Genomic DNA, 25,464 nt, shown 5'->3' on the forward strand with positions numbered 1-25,464 from the left:
GCCATTGTATGGAAAAGGCCAGGGGCTGGGTGTGGCTTTATTTCAGCTTGTGTGTGTGCTTTTCCCTCTGCTGTGCCGTGACACCAACCATGGTTGAGTGTCCTCTCTGGCTCTGTCTATGGGTGCCCTCTGGTGGCCTGTCTCTGGAAAGCCTTGGCACCTGTTAGGCAAGGAAAATAGGCAGGCAGGAAGGGGGAAGGTATGCGAATTAGTGGCCAGAGATTTCTGCCAGGTTCCTCCTTTGCCAACACAAACTCAAACCTCCCCATAGGGATTTTGGTATGCACCCAGAGCTTGCAGAAGGAATCATTTTCATCCCTAATCTGATACCCTTCATTCTTTTAATTTGGATAATTCATACCATCGAACTGCCCAGGAGACGTGGCATTCCAGACTGTTTATGGCAGAGAGGACATCCAAGATCTTCTAAAGGCACTTGGGGCCCAATGGATAAAAAAGGCAGCTGCAAATTTTCCTTGTGGGGAGCCATTTCTCCTTTGCATCTACCCCCCCCCCGCCCCCACCCCCGTCCTGTTCCCTCAATGTGTCCCACAGCTGGGGCCTCAATGGGAAAAGACAGTAGTCATCCCTCTGCAGTGGGAAAGGACAGTCTTCTTCTATGTGTGAAATGAGCTAAGGAGAGCCATTTCCGGTGGACATGCTTGTTTCCACTGCATAGTTGTTCTGGCTGGGGTTTGCACGTTTCCCACCCTCACCGAAAGATGTCCCCATGTTTTCTTTCTTGACCAGAGGGCAGGGTCTGTGACCCGTTCCTCCAAGCTATGCTGCTGCTGTCTGTGATTCTGGCAGTGTCCGTCTTCGGCCAGACTGTAATGTTGGTAAAACTCTAGCCTCATAACTCACCTTCCACCATCCAAAAATCTACGGGCACTGATGTTCGAGTGCCTCTCCTAGGGTGACTTGCCTTTTCCAACTATGTTTCTTTTGGACAAAGTTGTTGCTCTAAGAGTCAAAGACCTGGATTTTCTTTCCCATTCTGCCACTGATGGTCACATGACTGTGGACAAGACACTTGCTCTATACGTAATAAGGGGGATTGGTCTAGGCCAGTGGTTCTCAACTGAGCTGCCCATTAGAATCGAGCTTTTTGTAACTTACCCTTTGAGGCCAACTCCAGAGACTCGGATCCATCTGGTGTGGGGTAGGACCTAGCCATTAGGACTTTCTATGAACTCTCTAGATAGTTCTCACGTACAGTTGGGTTGAGCTGTTTGAGGGGCCTCCATCCAGCAGAAAGGTCAGAGGTCTGGGTGGGCTGGGAAGGGGAAGTCTCTGAGAGCCCCGTCACGCTATCCCTACTATTCCCCTACATGTACGGCCAGCCCTGGATTCAGGAAATACATGTGGAAGGGCCATCAGGAGCCAAGAGAAGAGCACAGAACAGCAAGGGTTGAAGTAATTAAGGAAATGTCTTTTTATAAAGCCTCTGAGCAGAGCCCTTTCCGGCCTCCGGAACAGTGGTGTGGCCCGCATCGGATCTAGGACGACTTAGCAACAGCCAATACCAAGTTTCGCAACTGCTTCCTCCGCTAACTATTGATGGGACTTAATGCGAAAGTGCGGGGCCTGAGTCCAAACAAGTCTGGGGCTGGCTCAGCCCTAGCAACAACATGTTAACTGGTCCTGGTTCCCACCACCCCATCTTCACATTCTCACGTTTCCAAAAGCTCTAGCAAGGCCCTGTAACACACTGAATTCTGGATCCGGGCTACCTGGGTTCAAATCCCAGCTCTACTGCTTATTAGCTGGGCAACCTCAGACAAGTCACGTAACCCCCCTGTGCCTCATTTTCTTGTCTGTAAGATGGGAATAATGATAGTGTCCACCTCTTAGGGTTGTTTTGAAAATTAAATGGCTTGGCACCTGAGCAGGGTGTGGCACTTAGAACATGCTCGATAAATGTTTCCTCTCCTTATTTAGGAAAAACCTCACGCTTTAATGGGATTGAAATCTGAAGAGCTGGCTTTTCACCTCAGTTCCATCTTTATCCAGCAGTACATTCTGAGAAGGCGACCTCACTTCCCTGTGCCTAGCACCCTCTACTCCCAGATGAAGGGTGAAACTCCCTTACTCTAAAACCCTCCATGGATCCCTACTGACATCATGAGAAAGTCTCAGTTCCTTCATTGGCCTGCATTGCCCTTGGCGTCCCCAGCCCCTGCCGCCCTTGTCTCTAGTCTAGATTCATGGGACACCCAAGGTGGTCATGCTAATGAGTGTCTCGATGGCATCACTGCGTGTCCCTCCTCTGCTCAGGGTCTTCCCATGGCTTCCTGTGCCGCACAGAGTACACCCAAAGGTCCTTTGCAGAGCCTGCTTGGCCCCACAGTCTGGCCTCAGCCCCTACCCCTGCCCCTCTCCATCTCTGCACCCAGCCTTCTGGCCTCTTGGCTGTTCCCAAGATGCCAGCGTCCACTGCTGTGGGAGCTTAACACTCGCTATTTCTTCTGCCTGGAACCCTCACTCAGATGGCCAACCCTTACTCAGGGGCTCAGCTTCTCCAGGTCTCTGTTCCAGCGTCCAGAGACAAGACAATAAATAATAAAGTGAAAGGGCTTAGGACAGAAGGGGCGGGCAAGAGACACATACATGAAACAGGACACAGCAAGATGGAGACAAAGTACGCGATCACAGCAGAAACAATTGAGTTAACTTTTCGAGACAACCTGGAGTGCTTCTAAAGCCCCAGGCAGAGAGAGATCGGGGTGAGCTCCAGTTGTGCTGGAAGATTTGAACGGTGAGAGAGGCCTTCCCTTCCCACCCTACAATAGCACGCTTCCCCATCACCCTGCTTTATGTTTCTCAACAACCCGACATCCCTAACTGACTGTATATGAGTTTTCGGTCTGTCTTCCCTTCTGAAACGTAAGTCCCGGAAAAGCAGGAAGGAACTTTGGCTCCTGCTATGTCCCCAGCGCTTATGCTCATGCTGGGCACATACTAAGTATTCACTGAACAATGAAGGATGCTGGCTGCCCAGCCAGAGAAACTTGTGTCATTGCAAAGAACTTCCAGGAAGGACATGGCTTAACCTAAAGGAATGAACCTCTTTTATAGGCGATGTCAGGCATGGAGGCAGATAGGTGGGAAAATATTTTAGGAGCAGTAGGAACATTCCTTGTAGAGGTTCTCAGACCGGGACACTGGGCCAATGCCCACCCCTGAGGGTAGGCAGAGCAGGAGAGCTTAGAAAAGCCCCTTAGCTCAGCCCCCAGCTCCCCAGAGGACTGAAGCCTGAGTTTAGGCCTAATGGCTTGTCCTGTCCCAAAGGGCTCTACAAAGGAGGTGGCATTCAGGCTCACTGCACCCAGCCCTGCCCACCAGTATACCTCCCGGCACCTGGGAAGCCGCAGGAGGCTGGAGGCCACCTGGGCTCTCGCTATGTGGGCAGGACCTCTCTTTTACTTCTTACTTCTGCACTGCATTACTTGAACATGTGGCGGCTTCCAAAACGAAGTCACGTGGTTCTATGGCAGCTCTCAGGGGGGAAATGCTGCCCTTTAATTGTCCTCACGACTGTTCTGAAAATAGAGTCCTTTTTATTCAAAGCTTAATTCAGTTAATGTTCCCAATATACATGAATAATCTAAAGCGTAAGCGAATTCTCTCGCAGGCTGTGATGACAACGTTCCTCCGCTCTATTTAAAGACCCTTCCTGGGCAGAGCCTAGGCTCAGCTTTCCCTGAACCTACTTAAAAGTCCTCACCCCCAGGCACCGCACCGACTTCCCTCGGGCACTGTGTGTCCTGGGAAGGGCGTAAAGGGGCATCGAGAAACGGCTGCCCACATATCCAGGCTCCCACACATGTGCCCTTTGTCCAGTCCCCAGCACCAAGCCGCTCTGGGGAGACCCAAGAAAAGACATGGGCCCCTGAGGCTTCCAGGGGTTTATGATGTTAAGGGGAGGGCAGAGGACACACGTGAAACACGACAAAGCAAGATGGAGAGTAATTGTGCAATCACAGCATTAAAAGTTGAGTTAACTTTAGGAGACAGCCTGGGAGTGCTTCTGGAGAAAGACCAGGGTGGGTTGGAGGCTTTAAGGCCCAACTCAAAGCTGAGCTCTCAAGATAGCCCTCTCCACATCTGGAGGACCTCTACTCCGAATCTGCACCTCTGTGGCAGGGGTGGGGGTGGGGGGGTCGGGTAGGGAATCAACCCATCACTACCTCCCCTTGTGATTACTTAGGTACAAGGTGAGTCATCCCCTCCGCCTGGAGGTGGAAACCTACCTGTGTGCTCCATCGTTCCCCAAACTCCTCTCCACTGTGCCACTAAGCACAGTGCGGTGGGGTTAGCTGGTCTCATGTCTGTGTCCCTCACCAGGCTTAAGGCCTTGGAAGGGGGGGACTCAGATCAGTCTGGTTCATTGCGCTATGCCCCGAGTACAATACGGTACCTAGACCCTGAAGGGCCCTCAGTCGATATTTGTTGAATGAAGGAATCTGCCCTACTAGAACGCCCTGCTATAATCTTTGTATTCCTACCTGTACTTACCACAGAGTTGGCACTCTCTGCTGGCTGAATGAAGGAGTGAATGAATGGTAGACTTCACAGCAGGACTTGATAGGACTTGAACTGGGCCTTCAAGGATGAAGCAATCCAGAAAGTCCCAGGAAGAGTGGCTAATGGTTAAGGTCCCATCAGCCTCTTACTGTGGCCCAACTCCCCTGATGGGGTCTCTGGTTGGACCTGGTTAGCAATTGGATGTGGTTAACAATGAGAAAATCCACCTGGAAGTATAACAGAGAAAGTATGCTTGCCATAGTAGACTCCTCATAAATACATATCGAATGGATTAAAATATCTCCAAGCCATCAAGTATCCCACAGCCCACAACACTGGGACATCCAAACATCTGAATTAGGGGAAATGTGTGCAGAAGTGGAAACCCAAGCAAAAATGTCCCCCATCTGCTGGGTGAGATTCTGTAAGCTAAGATTCTATGAAAGTAAAAGGATTCTAAATCTCAGATAGGCACCGAGCCTTGTCGAGTACAAGCTATGACATTTGTTCTGAAGGCCTGTCATATACCGGATCTAGAGGCCAGAGCTGTCCCCATGCTCCTGAGCCACGAGGGGCCCAGCCCAGCTCCTCACGGCTGACACATGACCCAAGCAAGGATGAGTCAACAGAGGGGCATCTGGTGGGGGTGGGGGCGGGAACAGTGTCCAAAGGAAGGGTAGCACATAATTCAGAGCATGGGGGGAGGAACCCACAGGCTCATCGATCTTGGTGAGCAGTGGGTCACCCTAGTTCCTAGAAGTGAAAAATCTCATTTCTCCCAGAGAATCCGGCCCGTGGATAGTTTGAGCCGGACTATTCCAAATGCAAGGCAGGGACTGCAAAGGGAGACATGATGTCACCCTTCCCTCCTGTCCACATGTCTTCCCCAGTAAAATGAGAAGAGAGGGAGAGAGAAGATGGTGATTAGATCCCTCCCTCCCCATCCTCCAGTCTGCACTGCAGCAAAGTTCCTTCTGGTTCAGCGGGTGATGTAGCTGCTGCTGCCATGAGACCCCTTCTGGAAACTGGCTACCAGGTTCATGCAGCCCGGGGAGCAGCTGACAACTGTCCTGGAGAGGAGTCGAGTGAGCCACTCACCTCCTGTGCCCCCGCCCCCACCTAATTGCGGGGTTCCTGGGCAGGGTCTGGGGTGGGCAATCAGGCGGGGCCACCTTCATCCCGGTCCTACGACTCCGTCCCTTCCAGGAAGGCTCCAGCGCCTGCCAGGATTTGCTGCAGAGCCGCGCCCCTGCCGGCTCAGGGACAAGACACTGCTGGCGCTCAGCCCGGGGCAACCTTTCCCCAGCCGCAAGGTCCCTCTCTCTGATGGGTGCCCAGGCTGCATCCTTGCCTTTTTCCTTAACTAGTCTGAACCTCAGTTCCTTTGCACATACAACGGGAACGATAATAGTGGCTTCCCTTCACAACCGGGGGTCTGCCAGTGCAACCCAGGGAGACATTGGGTGTGAGGTCCAGGATGAATTATCAAGGGCTCCAGGTTAATATTATTATTATTATTATTACCTCTGCTCAACTGACGAAGTTAGGGGTAAGGACATCAGACAGGCCTGTGGTGACCAGGGTGAGGCCGGGCTGGGCTCTCTTTGCCCTCTTTCAGCACATAGGGTCTGCACACAGGGCCTCAGGAAGCAGGCCTGGGTCCAGCACTAGGAGAGCAGAAGGGCCTCCACTAGGGATCACCACGGGGTTGGCGAGCGGCCTTTCAGGGGCCTAGGCAGGTGGCTGTGGGATCTCAAGGCCATTTGGAGCTTTCTACTTGCTCCCAGACTATGTCAGGATGGGAGCGGCGGCAGAGGACGCTTCCCGGTGTTGCCGGAACAGCATGAGCTCCCCCGGAAAAATGGCAGGTACTCCGAGGCCCCTTGGGTCTGCTAGACTCCCCCTCGGCGAGCATTAGAGCCATCTGCAGTGGCGGAAGACACCCCGCCTGGAGCAGAAGGTTGGTGAGGTCCCTGGGGACTGGCAAGGATTCCGGCACTGCTGGGAATGCAGGCCGAGAATGGGAGGAGTCTCCAGCTCCCAAGGTGATTCCAGGCCCGCCCCCCGCCCCGGGACAGCTGCCATCCTGGACGCGGTGGGAGGTGGGAGGAGAGCGGGCAATTACTGGGAGCCTGAGAAATGGGACCTTCCCCCCAGCTGAGGGTCGGGAAGGCCTTTCTTTGCAGAGGAGTTGGCGCGTCCTAAGAGCTGGCCCTGAGCAGAGGCTCAGTCCTCGGGCTGGATGGGCGGTCTTGACCCAGCCCCTCCTTGAAAATTACAAGCAAGTAATTTTGAACTTTTCACTCGTGCATTTTCTCATCTGTAAAATGGGGGGGAAGGGGGGGGGACACAGCAGGCCACGAAATGGCTGTGACAGTGGAATGTGATGGTGCACACAGTGCGGAGCAAAGTCAGCCGCCATTAGTTCTCTATGAATTCGACAGGTGGCCGGAGCCGCGCAGGTGGCGGGGAAGGGGACGCACCTTACTACTGCGCAGACCAACTTTGCCCACCGGTTAGGTCTGAGGAGCTCAAAATCTCCTTTTAAATAACCAAGTAAGTTTCTATTTAAAGTATGTTTTTATTTTTTTTAATATCTATTTATTTATTTTGAGAGAGACAGCAGGAGCGGGGGAGGAGCGGAGGGAGGGAGGGAGGGAGGGAGAGAGAGAGAGAGAGAGAGAGAGAGAGAGAGAGAATCCCAAGCGGGTTCCTTGCTGTCAGCACAGAGCCCCATATGGGGCTCAACCTCACAAACCCCTGAGATCATGACCTGAGTCAAAATCAAGAGTCCCATGTTTAACCTACGGAGCCACCCAGGAGCCCCTAAAGTACCCTTTCGAAAAATGTTTTGTAAAATGAAAATCCCTTTTTAATAAGTGAAAAATCTGTCTCCCCATCCCTGCTTCCCAGTCTGTGGTGAAGTTATTTCACTGTGTACTAAGCCTGTAGGAAGAGATCAGGTAGTTTCTGCCCCCGAGGAGTTTGCAACTAACAAGGGGAAGTGCCCGGTCCTGCAAGGGAGGGAGGAGGAGGTCAGGAAGTTCAGCCCCTCCCTCAAATACCTCCAGGGCGCTGCCGAGGATGGCTTCCTCCCCCCACCACAGACCCCATGTTGTTAGGCAGACCCGCTTCTGCTATGATCAAGGGCAAATGGGCCACTACTAAGATGGGCAAGGTACCCCCAGCTGGGAATGAGCCTGAGAGGTCTCCGAGAAATTCCAAGACCCCAGAGCAGAACTGCCCTAACCAGCGGAATTTAAAATTAACAGCCCAGCTGCAAAGAGACTATTAGTTCTGGGCTCCCAGGGAAATGGCCTGTGTAGATCTGACCTTGTCCGACTCTCACCCCTCTTGCTGTGGACCAGAACCACAGAAAACATTAACCCTCAGTCCACCAAACTCCTGTTCTTCAGCAGAAGGCATTGAGCTCCTTGTGTGGGGTCAGTAGTAGGGGGTGCAGTATGTCCCAGCAATCATTGATGGAGCTAAGCCCACTACGCGAGGTGGCTCATCGTGCTATGGGACAGATTCTTGCGTTATCCCCACTTGACAGATGAGGAAACCGGCTTAGCGAGGTTTAGTAACCTATCCAGTGATCACACAGCTAAAATGAAGCAAGTAGGCGATGTTTGTCAGAGCTGGGCACCAAAACCTGGGGTTTTTTAAATAGTTATTTTGAAAGAGAGAGAGAGACAGAGACAGAGACAGAGCTCGAGGTGGGGAGGGGCAGAGAGAGAGGGAGACCCAGAATCCGAAGCAGGCTCCAGGCTCTGAGCTGTCAGCCCAGAGCCTGACACGGGGCTCGAACTCACAAACTGTGAGATCATGACCTGAGCTGAAGTCGGTCAGTTAACCGACTGAGCCACCCAGGTGCCCCCAAAACCCGTGTTTTTAACCACTGCCTCTGCCAATGCCCAACCCAGTGCTGTGTTTTAAGAAGCCCTCGTGGGGCTCGGACACATCTCTTTACAACTTCTAGGTCAGAATAGGAGAACTGTAGATTGTATACGAGAGGGCAAGAAACTCAGCCTGAGAGGTATGTCTGATCAGGAAATACGTTTTGTTGGGCCCAAAAGGATTGTTTTTAAAATTAAAAAAAAAATTAATTTAAATATCAGCGCGCCATGTATTCTATGCCTTCCGTCTGATTCTTACGCTATTTCATTGTCCGTTTGACCCCAGCAAGCACTGGGTCTGTGACCCCTGGTAAAGCCCATCTCACCATGGGCCAGAGTAAGATGAACTTTACCAGAGCCCGGCTATGACTTCACGCTGGTGCCTTAGGACCTTTCTTTTCTGAAGGCATTTCACCGTCTTACCCTCAGAAGGTACTTTGGGACCGTCTCACCTGCCGTGAGAATTAGGACCAAGGAGCCCGCCGAACTTGTATGACTCTCATTCTTCCCCTGCTGCACCAACTTTGCCTCTCCGCCTACCCACCCTGCAAAGGACTCTACAGTCCTAGACAGGCCAGCCTGTGTCCCCAGGGCCGGAACCCCACTGAGCGTGGGCAGCTCCAAGGGGAGCCAGGCTGTCAGCACTAATCTCACACAGTCCTCACCGGACGCTGTAGGCCACAGGCCTGGCATTGACCGAGGCCTCTGGGCGCAAGGCTGGGTCACTGCCACTTGGCCCTAGGAGTGCTAACGCAAGGCAGCTCCCATCCCAGATCTGCCTTAAGACAGTGCCAGTTGTAGCAGAGGTGAGGCCTCCAGGTCCAAGAGAAGGGGTGGCGGGTCCCCTGGGTGTCCTAAGGGCTATGGGCACCTCTTTGTTTACATGTTGCTGGGCTAAATCTTCAGCAGCCTTGTTTCTGGACACCAGGAAACAACTTTCTGATGGGAAAACCACTGGGGAGAAAAAGGGTGTGTGTGTGTGTGTGTGTGTGTGTGTGTGTGTGTGTGTGTGTTGGGGTCGGGTGTAGAAGGAAGGGAAGAGGGAGGGAAGAAGAAAGGAAGAAAACAAAACATGAGAAAACAGCCCAATTCAAAAGGCTTGTGGTTTTCTTCTTGTGGTTAGATGCAAGGGCTTGGTGGTTTAAGTAAAGCTCTGAGCCCAGATTGTGGGACAGTTAAACGCTGGGTGGGGCTGGGGCAAGTCCTGAGAACAAAGAGTCTATTGAGGTCGCCCCGCCCGGGGGAGGGCTGGGGGCAGAGGCAGGAAGTGGGAGGGGGCCACCTCCACTCACCTTCGGGAACCACCCCTGGGCACAGACTTCTGGTCTACCCAAAAAGCCACCGGGCAGGACTCACACAGGAGCGCTTCTCATTCTGAGAGGGGCAACTGCCAGATGCAATGCTGTACCGGGGAAGTTTCCGAAAGAATTTCACCCCATATGAGCTCCAGCCTTGGGTTTCAGAAAATGAAGTCTCCGTAGAGAAAGCCCTGGGTTGGGGATACGGGTTTTAATTCTGGTACAGTCACTAACTGACTCAGGGCTTGGACCAGGTCACTTACAGCTTTAACGTTACAAGATTCTAGACCCTTTTCTTCTTACTTCTGGGGCTTAGCAACATCAAGTTCATATGGCATGTATTCACCTGGCTCTCCTAAGGGTTCTCTATTCACTCACTTAATCCCTGCAAGTCTATGAAGTGGGTCCCATGACTACTACCCTTTAACAGATGAGGAAACTGAGGCGGAGGGATTGGGTGACTCCCCAAGGCCCATCTCTCTCCTCCAGCTACCAACCTCCTACCCCCAGTATGCACACACACATGCAGCAAACAATATTTACAGGGTGCCGGGGTGGCTCAGTCAGGTAAGCTGTCAGCACTGAGTCCAATGTGGGGCTCGATCTCATGAACTGAGATGATGACCTGAGCTGAAATCAAGAGTCAGATGCTTAACGGACTGAGCCACCCAGGCACCCCTGGAAACTTCTTTGAAATGTCTATGTAAGGATAATTCCAGAGCTAGCATCAGCTCAACCAGGGTAGGGTCTACCCCCCACCGCTCCCTCATGCCTTCCCCCTTCACAGAGCCCGTTAAAACCAACAGGGTCCTCGGAGGGGATCTAAGACCCCACACAGCAGCACAGTTGGTGGAAAGAACTTTGGAGTCCCAAAGGCCAGTGATTTGGAGCCCATCACTTACACTTTCTGAAATACCCGGGGAGTCCAAGCACGATGCTTGAGCCTTTTTTGCTTTGTGTTGTTTTTTTTACAGTTGCTGAGGATCACTGAGGATGTGAAAATTCCAGATCATTTCTTTTCTTCTTGAATATTTTTTAGAGCATGGGGCACCTGGGTGGTTTGGTCAGTTAAGCATCAGTTGTGGGAGACCGTTGTGCTGTCCCCATACGTGCATTGCCTCCCCCAGAAGCAACATCCCCCACCACGGGGGAACACTTGTCACAACTTTTGAACCTAAACTGACCTGTCACTGTCGGCCAACGTCCCTAGTTTCCATTTAGGGCTCACTCTCGGTGCTGTACATTCTATGGGTTTTGATAAATGTATGTGGGTTTTGATAAATGTATGTGGGTTTTGATAAATGTACAATGGCATGTATCATCATTATGGTGTCACACACAATAGTTTTACTGCTCTGAAAATCCCTCATGCTCCAGCTCTCCATCACCCTCGCCCCCCACCCCCTGGCAACTGATCTTTTTACTGTTTCCATCATCTGAGTTTCTTCAAAATGTCCAGCGACTAGACTCATACAGTATGCGGCCATTTCAGACTGGCCTCTTTCACTTAGTAATATGCGTTTGAGGTTCCTTCATGTCTTTTCATGGCTTGTCAGCTCATTTCTTTTTAGTGCTGAGTAATATTCCATTGTCTGGATGTACCACAGTTTATTTATCCACCTGCCTACTGAAGAACATTTTGGTTTCTTCCAAGTTTTGGCAATGATACCTGCCTAAATGCCCATAGTATTTGCATTCCCACCAAGAAACAATGAGAGCGTTCCTTTGCTCCATATCCTGAACAACACTTAGTGTTGTCAGTGTTCTGGATTTTGGCCATTCTAACAGGTGTGTAGGGATATCTCGTTGTGGTTTTAATTTGAATTTCCCCAATGGCTTATGATGTGGAACATCTTTTCATATGCTTATTTGCCATCAGTATATCTTGTTTGGTGAAGTGTCTGTTCGTGTCCTTTGTCTATTTCTTAGACAAAATTGGGCTTGGATTAATTAATTTGGGTTTCTTATTACTGCCTTTAAATTGCTTGATATATTCGGATCCTTTGTCAGACATGCCTTTGCAAGTATTTTCTCCCAGTCTGTGACTTGTCTTCTCATTCTTTTGACAGTATCTTACACAGAGCTGAAGTAATCAACCGTAATGAAGTCCAGTTTATCAGTTGTTTCTTTCGTGGGTTGTGAAACATACCTGGGATAAGTCCCAGTTGGTCATGGTGTATATTTGTTTTTATAAATTGTTGGATTTCTGTAATATTTTTGAGAATTTTTGCATCTATGTTCATGAGAGATATTGGTCTATAGTTGTTGTTTGTTAGTTTGTTTCTTGTAACATCTTTGTCTGCTTTTGGTATTAAGATAATGTTGACCTCATAGAGTGAGTTAGGGAGTGTTTCTTTGCTTCTTTCTTCCGGAAGAGATTACAGAATGTTGGTATAATTCCTTCCTTGGGTTCGTGAAGAATTCACCAGTGAACCCATTTGGGCCTTGTGCATTCTTTTTTGGAAGCTTACTTATTAATGACTCAATTTTTTATCAATTAATTTTTGATTCTAATATATTGTCTTTTTCTTCTTGCATGTTTTAGAAGATTGTGTCTTTCAAGGAATTAGTCCATTTCATCTAGGTTATCAAATCTGTGAGCATGGAATTATTCATAGTATTCTTTAATATCTTTTTCATACCCATGAGATCTGTAGTGATGTCCCCTCTTTTATTTTTGGTTTTAGTTTTTGTGTCTGTGTCTTCTATTTTTATCTTAGTTAGTCTAGCTAGCAGTTTATTGGTTTTATCGATCTTTTCAGAGAAACAGGCTAGTCTTGTCTTCATTGATTTTCTCTATTGAGACCCCATTTTCAATTTCATTGATGTCTGTTCTAATTCTTATTACTTCTTTTCTTCTCATTTCCTCTCTCTTCTATTTCTTCTTTTCTACTTTGGATTTCATTTGCTCTTCTTTTTCTCGTGTCCTAAATTAGAAGCTTAGATTATTCATTTTAGATCTCTCTTCAATACTCTAAATACTATAGCATATTATTCATTACTACAAATTTCCCAATAAACGTTGCTTTCACTCTATCCCACAAAATGTGTAGGTTGTCTTTGCATTTTTTAGTTCAAAATATTTTTTAAATTTCTCTTGAGATTTCTTCTTTGACCCATCTGTTGTTTAATCTCCATTGTTTTGGAACTTTCCAGCTATCTTTCTGTTACTGAGTTCTAGTTTAATCCCATCGTGGTCTGAGAGCAGATATATGAGTTCTTTTTTTTTTTTTTTTAACTTTATTTATTTATTTAAAGTCAGCTCTACGCACAACATGGGGCTTGAACCCACGACCCCGATATCACATTCGGTTGGTTCAGTTGGTTCACGTGCTCCACCAACTGAACCAACCAGGTGTTCCCAGTCATAGGATTTCTACTATTTTAAATGTGTGAAGTTCTGTTTTCTGGCCCCGAATGGGATCTATCTTGGGGACTGTTTATGTGAGCTTGAGAGTATGTGTATTCTGCTGCTGTTGGATGAAATAGTCAATATATGTCAATTACACCTGGCTGATTGGTGGTGCTATTGATTTCGACTATGTCCTTACTGATTTTCTGCCTACTGGCTATGTCCATCTCTGATAGAGAGGTGTTGAAGTCTCCAGTAATAATAGTGGATTCATCTTTTTTTGGCATTTATCCTGCTAGTGTTTTCTGAGCTTCCTGGATTTCTCCTTGCAGCTCTATCAGTTTCTCCTCATGTATTTTGACACTATTGTTAGGCTCATACACATTATAGGGTATTATACCTTCTTGGGAAACTGAGTTGTTTATCATTATGAAATGCCAATGTTAGTATGGTGTCTCTTTCTCCATCCCTTTACTTTTATGCATATTTATATTTGAAGTGGGTTTCGTGTAGATGACATATAGTTGAGTCTTGTTTTTTAACCCACTCTGATAATCTCTGTCTTTTCACTGGTGCATTAAAACCACTGATGTTTAAAGTGATTATTTATATAGTTAGATTAGGGGCACTTGGGTGGCTGAGTCGGTTGAGCGTCCGACTTCAGCTCAGGTCATGATCTCACAGCTAGTGAGTTCAAGCCCCGTGTCAGGCTCTGTGCTGACAGCTCGGAGCCTGGAGCCTGCCTCGGATTCCGTGTCTCCCTCTTTCTCTGCCCCTAACCCACTCGCATTCTGTCTCTGTCTCTCTCAAAAATAAATAAACATTATATAGTTAGATTAATGTCTATTGTATTTTCTTTTTACTGTTTTCTTTTGGTTGTCTTTTGTTCCTATTTTTTCTTCCTCCCTTTTTCTGCCTTTGTGGTTTTAACTGAATAGTTTATATGATTCCATTATCTCTACTTCATTAATATACAGGCTGTACTTCTTTTTTTTAACTTGTTTAAGTGGTTGCCCTAAAGTATGCAGTATACATTTATAACCAAAGTCCATTTTTAAATAACATTAAACTGCTTCACAGGCAGTGCAAGTACCTTATAATAATATATATATTAATATATAATATATATTCAAATGCATTGCTATTATTATTTTGAATAGCTGTTAGCTGAGCCTCGTAGAGCAATTAAGAATAAGAAAAATAAAAATGCTTACTTCGCCTTCACTTATCCCTTCTCCCGTGCTTTTCCTTTCTTAATGTAGATCTGAGTTTCTGACCTATGATTTCTCTTCTTTCTGCAGAACTTCTTTTAACACTTCTCGCAAGGCAGGTCCACTAGCAACAGGTTCCCTCCTTTTTTGATTTTATCCAAAGTCTTTATTTCCTCTTCACTTTTGAAGGCTAATTGTGCAGGGTACAGAATTCTAGATAGGTAGCTTTTTATCTCCCAACACATTAAATATGTGATTCCACTCTCTTCTTACTTGTATGGTCTCTGAGGAGAAGTTGAATTAATTTTTATCTTTGCTCCCTACAGGTAGGGTGTTTCCCCCCACACCCACACTGACTTCTTTCTTCCAGGATCGTTTCTCTGTTTTTGATTTTCAACGGTCTAAATATTATATTCAGACCTGGGTGTACGTTTGGTTTGTTTTGGTTTTGGCATGTTTACTGCTGGGGTTCTCTGAGCTTCCTGGGTGTGTAATTTGGGGTCCCAACATGGACTTGGGGAAATCCTCTGCCATTATTGCTTTAAGTATTCCTTTCGTCTTTTCTCTTTCTTCTCTTTCTGGCAAATCCTATTATATTGTATGTTACACCTTTTATGGTTGTCACACAGCTCTTGGATATCCTGTTTTATTTCTTCAGTGTTTGTTCTGCTTGCTTTGCTGTTTTGGAAGTTGCTATTGACATAGCCTCAAGCTCATAGGTTCTTTCCTCCACCATGGCTGGTCTACTAATCAGCCCATTAAAGGCATTCTTCATTTCTGTTACAGGATTTTTCATCTCTAGCATTTATCGTTTATTCTTTCTGAGAATTTCCATTTTTCTGCTTACACTGACCAGACCTAACTATGGCAAGGATATTGGAATTACCAGACCAGAAATTTAAAGCAACTATGATTAATATGCTAAGGGCTCTAACGGATGAAGTACACAGATGTAGAGCATCTCGTGTTTCTGTAGGGCCCTCTCCCACATCCTCCAAATCAGACTGCACCTTGTTCTCTACCCTCTATCCTCAATCACAAAGCCAGACCAATACCATGAAGCACAGCAGGGCTGCTTGGGTATTCATCATTCCAAACTTCTGCAGCTTTAAGGCAGAACATAACTTCCATAAAAGAGGAAAGGCTGTCCTTCTAGAATTAAATATATCCGATATACTTCTAGAATTAAATATATCTCCCTCACTTAAGGTTTCTACTCTCAATTTCCTTCTGTCAACACCTTCCATTCTAATGCCTCCCAAGTAGCCATCGTGACCCTACCCTGACTTTCAGACTTCAAATTAGCAGATTAAAGTTTATTGAATGCCCATGCGCATAAGCAAGGAGGCTTTGGAAGATACCCAGTACTTCTGTGTTGTTTGTATGCTGGAAGAGATAGAGAACATGTTTGTAACTCTGTTTTCATTCCATCTCAATAATAAAAATGTCAAGCATTTTCCACAATTCTGCCACTACTTAAGACACAACCATGTGGAGCAATGTGGTCTCTACCTCCAAGGAACTCACAAACGAACAGAGACTTAGTAGCTGATACAAAGTCCCACAAGTTAAGGCTCACGTAACCCTCTGGGTTTCTACTAACAGTCATCCCTCTAGGAGGCACCAAAAAGAAATAAATATTATTTCGGTAGATGGAAGGGTGGATAGATACATAAATACAGGGGCGCCTGGGTGGCTCAGTCAGGGGAGCGTCCGACTCTTGATTTCGGCTCAGGTGATGATCCCGGGGTTGTGGGATCAAGCCCCACATCGGGCCTTGTGCTGAGCGTGGAGTGCGCCTAAGGTTCTCTCTCTCTCTCTCTCTCTCTCTCTCTCTCTCTCTCTCTCTCTCTCTCTCCCTTTGCCCCTCTCCCCTGCTTACAGTTGCGTGCTTTCACTCTCACTCTCTAAAAATAAAAAAATTAATAAAATAAAAAAATTTTTAAAGATACATAAGTAGTTTTGTATGTATACGTACATACATAGCTGAACATATGGATGAATGTTCCTGTCTCTATTAAACCCATGAAGACCCCACATTTACCAAGGAGGCATGTAGAAGTGGCCTCAAAAATTGAATCCAGAAAGTAATTGAAAAGGATCAGCATGGTAGAAATAGACCATTACTAACCATTGCCTAATGATGGCACTGCAGCGTTAGAATTACATAAGGCGCTTTCAAAGTTACAGGGATGACCCTCAGACTCCATCCCTAGAGATTCTGATTCAGTGAGGAGATAAACCTAGGTATCTGTATTTTTTTAAGTTTCTGGGATTTTTTTTTGACTCACAGCTGAGTTCGAGAACCATGGGGACAGATCCCCAGGTCTAGCAGGTAAGAGTCAGGCAGCCATAGATCCAGGCAAAGAGTCAACACAGGGAAGACAGAAAACCCGTTGAGAAGGCGCAGCTAAGGCAGAAAACAGGGCTCTTTGCGTACCTTCAATTATAGGTGCAGTTGGCTTCAAGTCTGCAATAGACCTCAGTTTTCCAGCAGGTGCTAAGAGAGTTGTGTATCACTCTTATTACAGTAACGCGGCTCTGAGAGTATTTAAGGCTAACATCACACGGTTCACCCATGGTTGTCAATCAGATCTCGCGGTGTAACTCCCTCTGTGAAGAAATGAAGCTATGGAAGAGAGAGAAAGCACCTCAATATTTGCACGGTGAAAAGTATTATTTTTCTACTGTGGAAATGTGAGCTTGTCACTACAATGATTATCTTTTCCATTAAACCCTAAAAGGTTGGCACTGTTGAGCAAAATCAGCTTAATTCATCATTATCTTGTCCCTGGCATGTCCCGAGGTCATCAAACATTGGTGAAAGCTTCCCTCTGGTTTTTCTTCACTGGCGTTTTTCACTGTCCTAGCTCCATAAAACCCAGTCCACAAGAGCCAGCCAGGAACCGTCTCCTGAGAAACATGCATGCCCTTCAATTTCACCTGAGAACATCCAACACCTAGAAGCCACTGGCTTTATCTTCAGGGAGCCAAAATTCAGTCTGGCCAAGGTAAACAACAAATTAGATTTTTGAGTTCAAGACACAACAGGGGGCAATGTGAACCTTTAAGAAACCCTATTAGGCTGAAACTGAACTCTTCCCCCTGCTGATGAGAACACGATCGTTCCCATCGACAAAGGAACTCACGCCTTACAAAAGAGCTATCCGCCAGGCTCCTGGAAACGTGGAGCTTTTCCTCACTTCTCGGGAGCAGGGCTGTTGCACGAAATTAGGCACACCTGGATGCCTTCGTGGACCATGTTCATATGCTGAAGTCTTCTACTGCGTTGAGCCCTTGAAAGTCACAAAATTGCATCTGGCTAAATAGTCTCCAAGGTAAGAATTATTGAGTGACGTGAACCTAATTTGTCCCTGTTTTCCCGAGGCATAGTGCATGTGACACAGACCTTGTGCCTCTTTGGATTACTGTTCCTGGCTTCCTTCTCCCAGGTTCCGCTTGTCTCCTGAACCATGTTGCTGCCACTGCTTTTAACAATCTCCCCAAGGTGGCAAGAACCCAAGAGAGTCCCCAAGCTGCATGGCCAGCATGGACCGTGTACCATACTGAGGTACGGAGGCATTTCTAGACTTGGGTAACGTGCTACACCCAGACCATGGCATCTGGCTCCCTGAGCAGCTGCCATGGAGGCAAATAATAATGCAGGGGGCTGAGCATCCATCAGGAAATGGAAGGTGGAAGGGAGCCGCCTGGCAAATTTCTCCTCATGTCTCCCTTCTGTGGACTACCCTGAGGACTAGTTCCTCTTTGAAATCCTTTTGGAGAAAATCCAACGTGCAGCATTAATGTGCATGCCAACTGAGTTGTACGTCTTTTTTGTGGCTTGTTGTGAAGCAATAGCCAGTACGGTCACATATTGCAGAGTTTCATACGCTCCTTGGCTCACTTTCCATTTTCTTCACCCTCATCTCACTGGTCTCACACTTTGCAAATGTCACATCAGCATTTTAGCCCTCGGTGAAAGCTCTGCTTTCTACAAGATGCAGGTGAAACAATTGTCCGAGAGTAGTTCTAGGAAGCAATTTTCAAGATGGAATTAGGGGGTGGATGGGGCGCCTGTCTAAAGGTAAATGGTACTCCACCACTAGAGGTACACGGAATGGGAATAATCCATTGGCATTTGGTAGATTCATGAACTCTTCAACTTCCATTGCAGTTAGTAGGGATAGAACGCAGATGGAAGGAGGTCATGGCACTCAATCATCATAGGAACAACAATAATTACAAGGATCGTGGGTTAGGATGGGTACTTACGGCATCATTAAAGATACTTAGATAAATAACAGCTCAGGGAAGTCAATTTAAGGCATGATTTAAAATCCAGATACCCTCTATGGTAGTATTAAAGGAAATCTTTATTTCCTGCAGCCTCGGGAAGGACTCTGCTAAAAACCAGGGCAAGGCTCTGATTCTAGGGGGTCCAGAGCTGCCATGAAGTTGAAATGCAGAACCTCGGTGAATATTCTATGTCACGTCAGAGCCCTGATAGGGAAGCGGAGGACTCCGAGATCTGGGATAGAGACATTTGGGTGAAGGAACCTGAGCATCTCGAAACTCTGAGTTCCCTTATGCCGTCCTTCCCAAAGAGGCAGCACCTTCCCCCTCGCCAGAGAGGACTAGCCTCTACTTGCCTGGAGGATGTGCAGTGCTCTCGCCTGAAGCAGCTTCTCCACAAGATGATGCTTGTCCTCCTGAAGACAAGCTTGTCCTCCACTAGCCGTCCTTGTCTCCAGGCTGACAACCAAAGTCAGGTCTCAGCGAGAGCAGATGGAGAAGCAGAAACCCTGTTTCAGGAAGGAATGGTCTAGATAGGTAAGAAATTACAAAGCTAGCGAGAACTTGGGAGCATAAATGGAAGCGACTGTTGGGGATGCTAGCCGAGGGTAGCAGCATACACAGCTGGACAGAGGGGAACTCACTGACACGGGATAATTCATTTATGATTCACACTTTACTTTGTGTCAAGAAACACCTGTGTAACTTGCGGGGCTGGCTATTTGAAGCCTGGACTCCACAAGGGGACACAGTGACCAGAATGAGACGCCAGAATCACCTTGGCATCGTGTTAAAGAAGAGATCAGAAGACTTAGGGAAGTGGGAACATTAAACGTGGGTCTACCGTGTATGGTCCAAGAACCTATCACTCAGACGACATAGTCTTTTCTAAGTCAGTAAAAATCACACTGACGACGAAGAGATGAGCATTTTGGAGAAGTTCAGCGGGGGCTTTCAGAGGCCCAACGAACATAATTGCTTGATAGGCAGGAAGTTGAAGTGATAGTCAGGGTTTCTTGATCCAGAGGGATCCATGGCAGTAAATTAATAGATTATTGTGTCCTAGGGGTGAGACAGATGAGCAACCATTAGAATGTTGTATTTATACACACAGAAAAGTATCTAGATTTCCTAAGTAGCAGGCTGAAATTAACCACTGGGAGACAAATTGTGGCCTTCACCTCTTGACCAATTCACAGACACAGACCCCCATGGTGAAGGGAATTCCGGAACCCTGAATCCTGACCAAAGTCAGCCTCACAGAGGACCCAGTGCATCTGCAAACCCACCCTGTGGTTATTTGCCCAGTTCCCAAGTATGTAGTTAGGACAGATCCACTTAGCATATGGTTAGCACTGAGACCCCCTCACAGTATTAGCCTGATGTGTGGAATAAGGGCCACTATGGTAGAAAGGGCCAGGTAGAAGCCCTGAAATTTCCCTAACCCCACAGCAGCCCCCAAGGTGAACGAGAAGCAATATGACATTTCTGGAGAAATCTCAGAGATTAACACCGTCATCAAAGATTTGAAAGATGAGGAAGGTGGTCCCCATTTAATTCTCATCTCATTCACCCTTGGCGGTGGACTATTGTAAGATTAACTCCATTTTCAGCCGCGGGCTGATTATGGATCTTTACTGGGGCAGATCAACGCAGCGCCTGGCAATCTATCAGCAGGGAGAATCAAAGGAAGTTTATCTTTAATTAGCAGGAACAGCAATACATACTCACTGTCTTGCCTCGGGGCTATGTTAACTCTCTTGCTTTCTGTCATGATATAGCAGAACATCATGCTGATCCACTGTATTGGTGACACTATGGTAATTGGAACCGGTGAGCAGGAATTGGCAAGTATCCCAAACGCACTGAGACACCTGCATGGGAGAAAGTAGGAGATAAACTCCACAAAGAGGCAGAAGCACGCCACATTGGTGAGTTTTATAGCGTTCCACTTGTCTGGGATGTGTGGGGATATCCCCCGAAGGGAAAGAACAAGCTCTTGCACTCTGCATCTTATAGCACTAGGACAGAGGCAGAATGCCTGGGAGTGTCTCTGGATTTTGAAGGCAACGTAGTCTAAACTTCTGTTCCATTTCTCTGATGACTCAGAAAACCACCAGTTTTGAATGGGGAGCAAGTCCAAGTTGTGGTTCCAAGCTCTCTGTTGCCTGGGCCACGGGACCAACAGATCTAAAGGTGCCTTGGGGTATCTGCGCTGGATAAAGCTGTGCGGTCCTCAGTAGAAGAGACATAGCACAGAGCCTACAGATTCTGGAACGAGGCCATGCATTACGGTAGAGATCTATACTGTTTGAGAAGCAGCTACTGGACCCTAACCGAGACTCGGTAGCCAACCACGAGACACTCCGTTACTATTCAGTCTGATTTCCCCTTGTGAACTGGGTTGTTATCTAATCTACAAAGACATAAGTTTGGACATACACGCCAGCAATCGATCATGCAATGGAAGTGGTATATTTGAGTGTGGGCTTTAGCACATTCCGAACGGTGAAGTGAATGATAGAAACAGCCACCTGGGCTCTCATTTCACTTACCTCTGCCACACTGTTGACTCTCCCTCAATCCCTACTTATAGATACCTTGTAGGTACCCTCTTCCTTACTGAACTCAGTGTTGGTTCACAGAATAGGATTGCCCCTGTATTGTTGCCCAGATTAAGAGAAGCCCCTTAAAGGTGACAGTAAAAGGTAGTTCTTCTAGTGGAGCAAGCTGGAACCAGTGCACTTGGTCGCCCACTTTATGTGGGCAGAATGGTGGCCCGAGGCATAGATGTGCATTACCTTCTTTGCGGTATTAGATGGCCTGGCTAGCTGCCAGGGGCCTGGAAGGAACAGAGTGGAAAATCAGAGACAAGGAAATCTGGGGATGGACCAGTGGACACGCGTACCCAAGCGCATGCGTGACCCTTTGGGTCTCACGTTAGTGCCTGAGGGCATGAACCCACGGGGGGGGGGGGATGTTAATCAGCAGCTTACAAAGGATGGCCCGTCTCCAGCGTGTCACCCAACCTCTGTCCTCAGATATCTCAGTATTTGTTCAATGTGTCTGTGAACAGAGGGGTCAAAGTGCCAAGGATGTAGGTTACACAAGGGTCCAAAAACAGGGGCTCCCTTTCCCAAGGCTGACTTACTTGTGATTGCTGATTGCCCAGTCTGCCAACACAAAGGCCAGCGCTGAATCCTTGAAGTGGCATCGTTTATTGTATAGACCAGCGGGCCACACGGGGCAGGGCAGTACAACAATTTGTGAAGAGTAAATGAGTGACTGAATGAATGAATGCGGGAGCTAAATGTGTGAGTCAGAGAGTGAAAGACTCACATGAGTTCGGGAAGACCAGTACAGCCCCTCCAGTCTCCTTTCCCCTGTTCCTCAGTCCACGCCCTAGGGCAGACCCTTAAATGGACCATCCCCGTCCCCGTTCAGATACAACCTCATCTGCAATGTCGCTCTTGCAGCGTCTTTCTTCCAGGTGTAAGGCATCTCCCTGTCCGGGTAAAACACCCTGACGGATATTATTTCATTTCATCCTTACCGCAATCTCTCTCGAGAGGGAGATGTGACAGAAAGAGAGTGCTCACAACGTCCGTTTTCTCTTCTTCTTGGGCACAGGACTAAACCACATTCCCCAGCCCCCCCCGCCAGTTAGATTAGGACCAACTGATCTCGTTCAGACAAATGGAAAACGGCGTGTGCTGCCTCCGGGTCTGGCACACACAAATACATTTCTTGGTGTGACCCTCCAATGTCTGTCCCGCCTGTGGAGACCTCTGAGGCCACATTCCGAAGATGACAGCCCCCAACTAATGTCAGCGCCCAGGGCAGAGCCCCACCTTCGGGAGCCTAGCCCTAAACAGTCCTGGTGCGCATCCCGTTTTCCCCAGCCCTGCTTTCTGCTGTGGCCAAATGGCCATCTTCCCATTATAAAGGAACCCCCATTAGAATTCACATTTCTGGAAGCCTTTCCCGAACATTCTTCGCCTGCACACGTTTGAAGGGCTGGCATGAGGCCGAGGCGTAACCGGCACCGCGTGGCCCTGAGTTGTGTTGCGACCGAATCTGACTGCACTTGGAATAAAGGTGACGAAGAGGTCGCGCCCGGTGACCAAAGCTACCAGATTTCCACTCTGCCCTACGTGGATTCAAGCTTTGCCTGTTTCCAAGACTGAAGCCAGCCGCAAAGAGGAGTCGTTTTGTCGGTTCTCCTTTCAACCGCCGTCATCGCTGCGCCCTCTGGTGGTTGCGAAAATAATCGGGTCTGTCTACTCCTAGACGTTAGGGGAAAGGTGGGGGAGAGACGAAAGGCACGGAACTGGATGCAGCCCCGGAACGGCCCCTGTGAAAGGTCTGGGTGGTCACACTCGCGCGCGCACGCACACTCTTTGAGGACAACAGCAGGCTGGCGTGTGTGCGGCCCAATGGGAGAGTCTGCATCGGTGGGGGGGGGGGGGGGGGGGGGGACTTTGCCCGGAAGCGGATGCCAGAGGTGAGGAGAGGGATCGGCAGGAATGGAGAGGAGCAAACACATCAACGGGGACAACCACAGGATTTGGAAGGGGACTCAAAGGAAAGAAAGGCAAAATGATGAAAGAATAAGCTAGGAGGTCTCTCCTGGTTCCGGACCGCTGACCACGTGCTACCCGGCTACGTCGGCCTCCAGAAGGTACAAATAGTACAGAATTGCACGGGGCAATCCGAAGACTGCACCATCCACTCCGACTGCTTTCCCCTCTTCCGACCCCTTCATGCCCCGTCCCTGCACCGACCAGAGGGGCTGGCCAACTCCGTCTTTGGGGAAGGAAGCGGTACAGGTGATGACACCTGAAATCTTGCACCTACCGGGATAATGCCTGAGTCCTCGCCACCCCAGTCCTCATCTCCAGAAAGATTCATTCCTTGAGGGAAGCCTTTCCCGGGCTTCAAAGCAGAATACAAGCAGATCCAGGAAAAGTCGATTTTGTAAGAATTGGGAAAATCTGGAGTAAGCAAAGATAAGTAGTTTTCTCCACTGCGGGACTTCTCAGAGCCTTAAGTACACTAATGTGCTATGAGAGTCAGCTGTAGGGAATCAGAAGCTGGTGTTTCCAAAATTACTTGAGCACTGTAACCGACTTTTCAAAGAGCATCTTGAAAGCATTTGAGCGCTTCCTTAAACAACTGGTGAGCGCATTCCTGTTAAGGTCCAGAGGGCAGGTCCTCGTGATAGAAAGGGTACTGTTCTAGGTGCCAAGACGCCAGAGCTCCTCCTCAGATCTTCCACTCTGTATGTGTCTCCGTGTCTGTTCCTTTTTATTTTTTCTTGGGTTTTCTTTCCTCATCTGCAAAGTGAGGAGTTTAGAGAGATCCATGGTTTCCGAACTGTTCCAGGGAACCTGGGGCTTCAAGACGGTACTTCATCGATTCCACAAGTCATGACATTTCCATAAATTAAGAAAATGTTGGTCTCAGCTCAGGTCTTGATCTCAGGGTCGTGAGTTCAAGCCCTGCGTTGGGCTCTGTGCTGGGGGTGAAGCCTACTTAAAAAAAATGTACTAAATAAACGTGAAGTCCTGAGAGAATCCATTATTCTCCTTTTACCTATTTTACATTGAAAGACTTTCCAAAGATTTTATTTGAACAAGAGAGTTTGTTAAAACTGCTTGAAACCCTCTAGAATATTAGATCTCTCTGGACAATTCCGGGCATCTATAACTGTGCAAGCATATGAACTGGAATCCAGGTGGAATGGTCTGGAATTACAAGACTTACCAGTGTGGATGGTTGCTAGCTGAGTGATGGAGCCAAGTCACAAGATGGCAGGGGAATTTCTGTGCCACTCGTCCAGCTATTGGGAATCAAGGAAGAGTAGCCGTGGCCACAATAGGAAACTGAACAGGACACACGTCAGAGGAAGCAGGGCTGTCCTAGATGAGCAGTGGGAGCCAAATCCAGGGCAAAGGTTCCTGTGGCTGGAGTCGCCTTTCCCTGGGTCACTACAACAGCCTCTTCCTTTCCTGTCTCCCTGGCTACCCCTCCTGCTCAGCCCTCGGGTGTTATTAAATAATCCTCCTCGAATAGCCCCTTTCTTGCTCCCTGGTTGCCCATGAACCTGCAAGAACGCATTGCAACCTTTGCCGACACTCCCTGACTGGTTCCCAGTGATGTACCAGGAAGCTGCCATCTCCATGCTCACTAGCAGAGAAAATCATGAGTTAAAAAAGGAAACCAAAACTGAAATGACCCACTCCTTAAAAACAAATGACCCAAGGGGCACCTGGGTGGCTCAGTCAGTTGAGCATCCGACTTTGGCTCAGGTCATGATCTCACAGTTTGTGAGTTTGAGCCCCCACATCAGGCTCTCTGCTGTCAGCACGGAGCCCACTTCAGATCCTCTGTGTCCCTCTGCCCCTCCCCGGCTTGTGCTCAAAAATAAATATTTTTTTAAATTTTTTTTAACGTTTTATTTATTTTTGAGACAGAGAGAGACAGAGCATGAATGGGGGAGGGGTAGAGAGAGAGGGAGACACAGAATCGGAAGCAGGCTCCAGGCTCTGAGCCATCAGCCCAGAGCCCGACGCGGGGCTCGAACTCACGGACCGCGAGATCGTGACTTGAGCTGAAGTCGGCCGCTCAACCGACTGAGCCACCCAGGCGCCCCAAAAATAAATATTTTTTAAAACATGACATGAGAACCTTACGTATCCAATCTGTGGGCTTCAGTGGAAATGGAATTGAGAGGAAAAGGCAAAACTTTATTTTTTTAAGTTTATTTACCTATGTTGAGAGAGGGGGAGAGAGAAGGAAAGAAAGAAAGAAGGAAAGAACGAACACAAGTCCACACAGAGCTCGATGCAGAGCTCAAACTCACGAACTGTGAGATCATG

General features: G+C 48.0%; 2 long non-coding RNA genes across 4 annotated transcripts; both read right to left on the reverse strand.

Annotated features, from left to right (window-relative positions):
* Positions 1 to 541: 541 nt before the first annotated feature.
* LOC109493448 lies at positions 542 to 16,912 on the reverse strand. Its single transcript, XR_002147697.3, has 3 exons — positions 16,728 to 16,912; positions 4,519 to 4,754; positions 542 to 3,542 (listed from the first exon to the last, which is right to left on the reverse strand). It is a non-coding gene; the product is annotated as an uncharacterized LOC109493448 (long non-coding RNA).
* A 2,033-nt stretch (positions 16,913 to 18,945) lies between these two features.
* Positions 18,946 to 24,939, reverse strand: LOC109493446. Of its 3 annotated transcripts, none has more exons than XR_002737352.2 (3): positions 20,311 to 23,039; positions 19,428 to 19,645; positions 18,946 to 19,092 (listed from the first exon to the last, which is right to left on the reverse strand). It is a non-coding gene; the product is annotated as an uncharacterized LOC109493446 (long non-coding RNA). The 3 variants fall into 3 exon arrangements; XR_002147694.3 differs by lacking the exon at positions 18,946 to 19,092 and having other exon boundaries at positions 19,238 to 19,645; positions 20,311 to 21,649; positions 21,735 to 23,057; XR_002737351.2 differs by lacking the exon at positions 18,946 to 19,092 and having other exon boundaries at positions 19,238 to 19,645; positions 20,311 to 24,939.
* Positions 24,940 to 25,464: the final 525 nt, after the last annotated feature.

This window comes from Felis catus, chromosome D3, assembly GCF_018350175.1.
Source record: "Felis catus isolate Fca126 chromosome D3, F.catus_Fca126_mat1.0, whole genome shotgun sequence".
NCBI classification, from domain to species: domain Eukaryota; kingdom Metazoa; phylum Chordata; class Mammalia; order Carnivora; family Felidae; genus Felis; species Felis catus.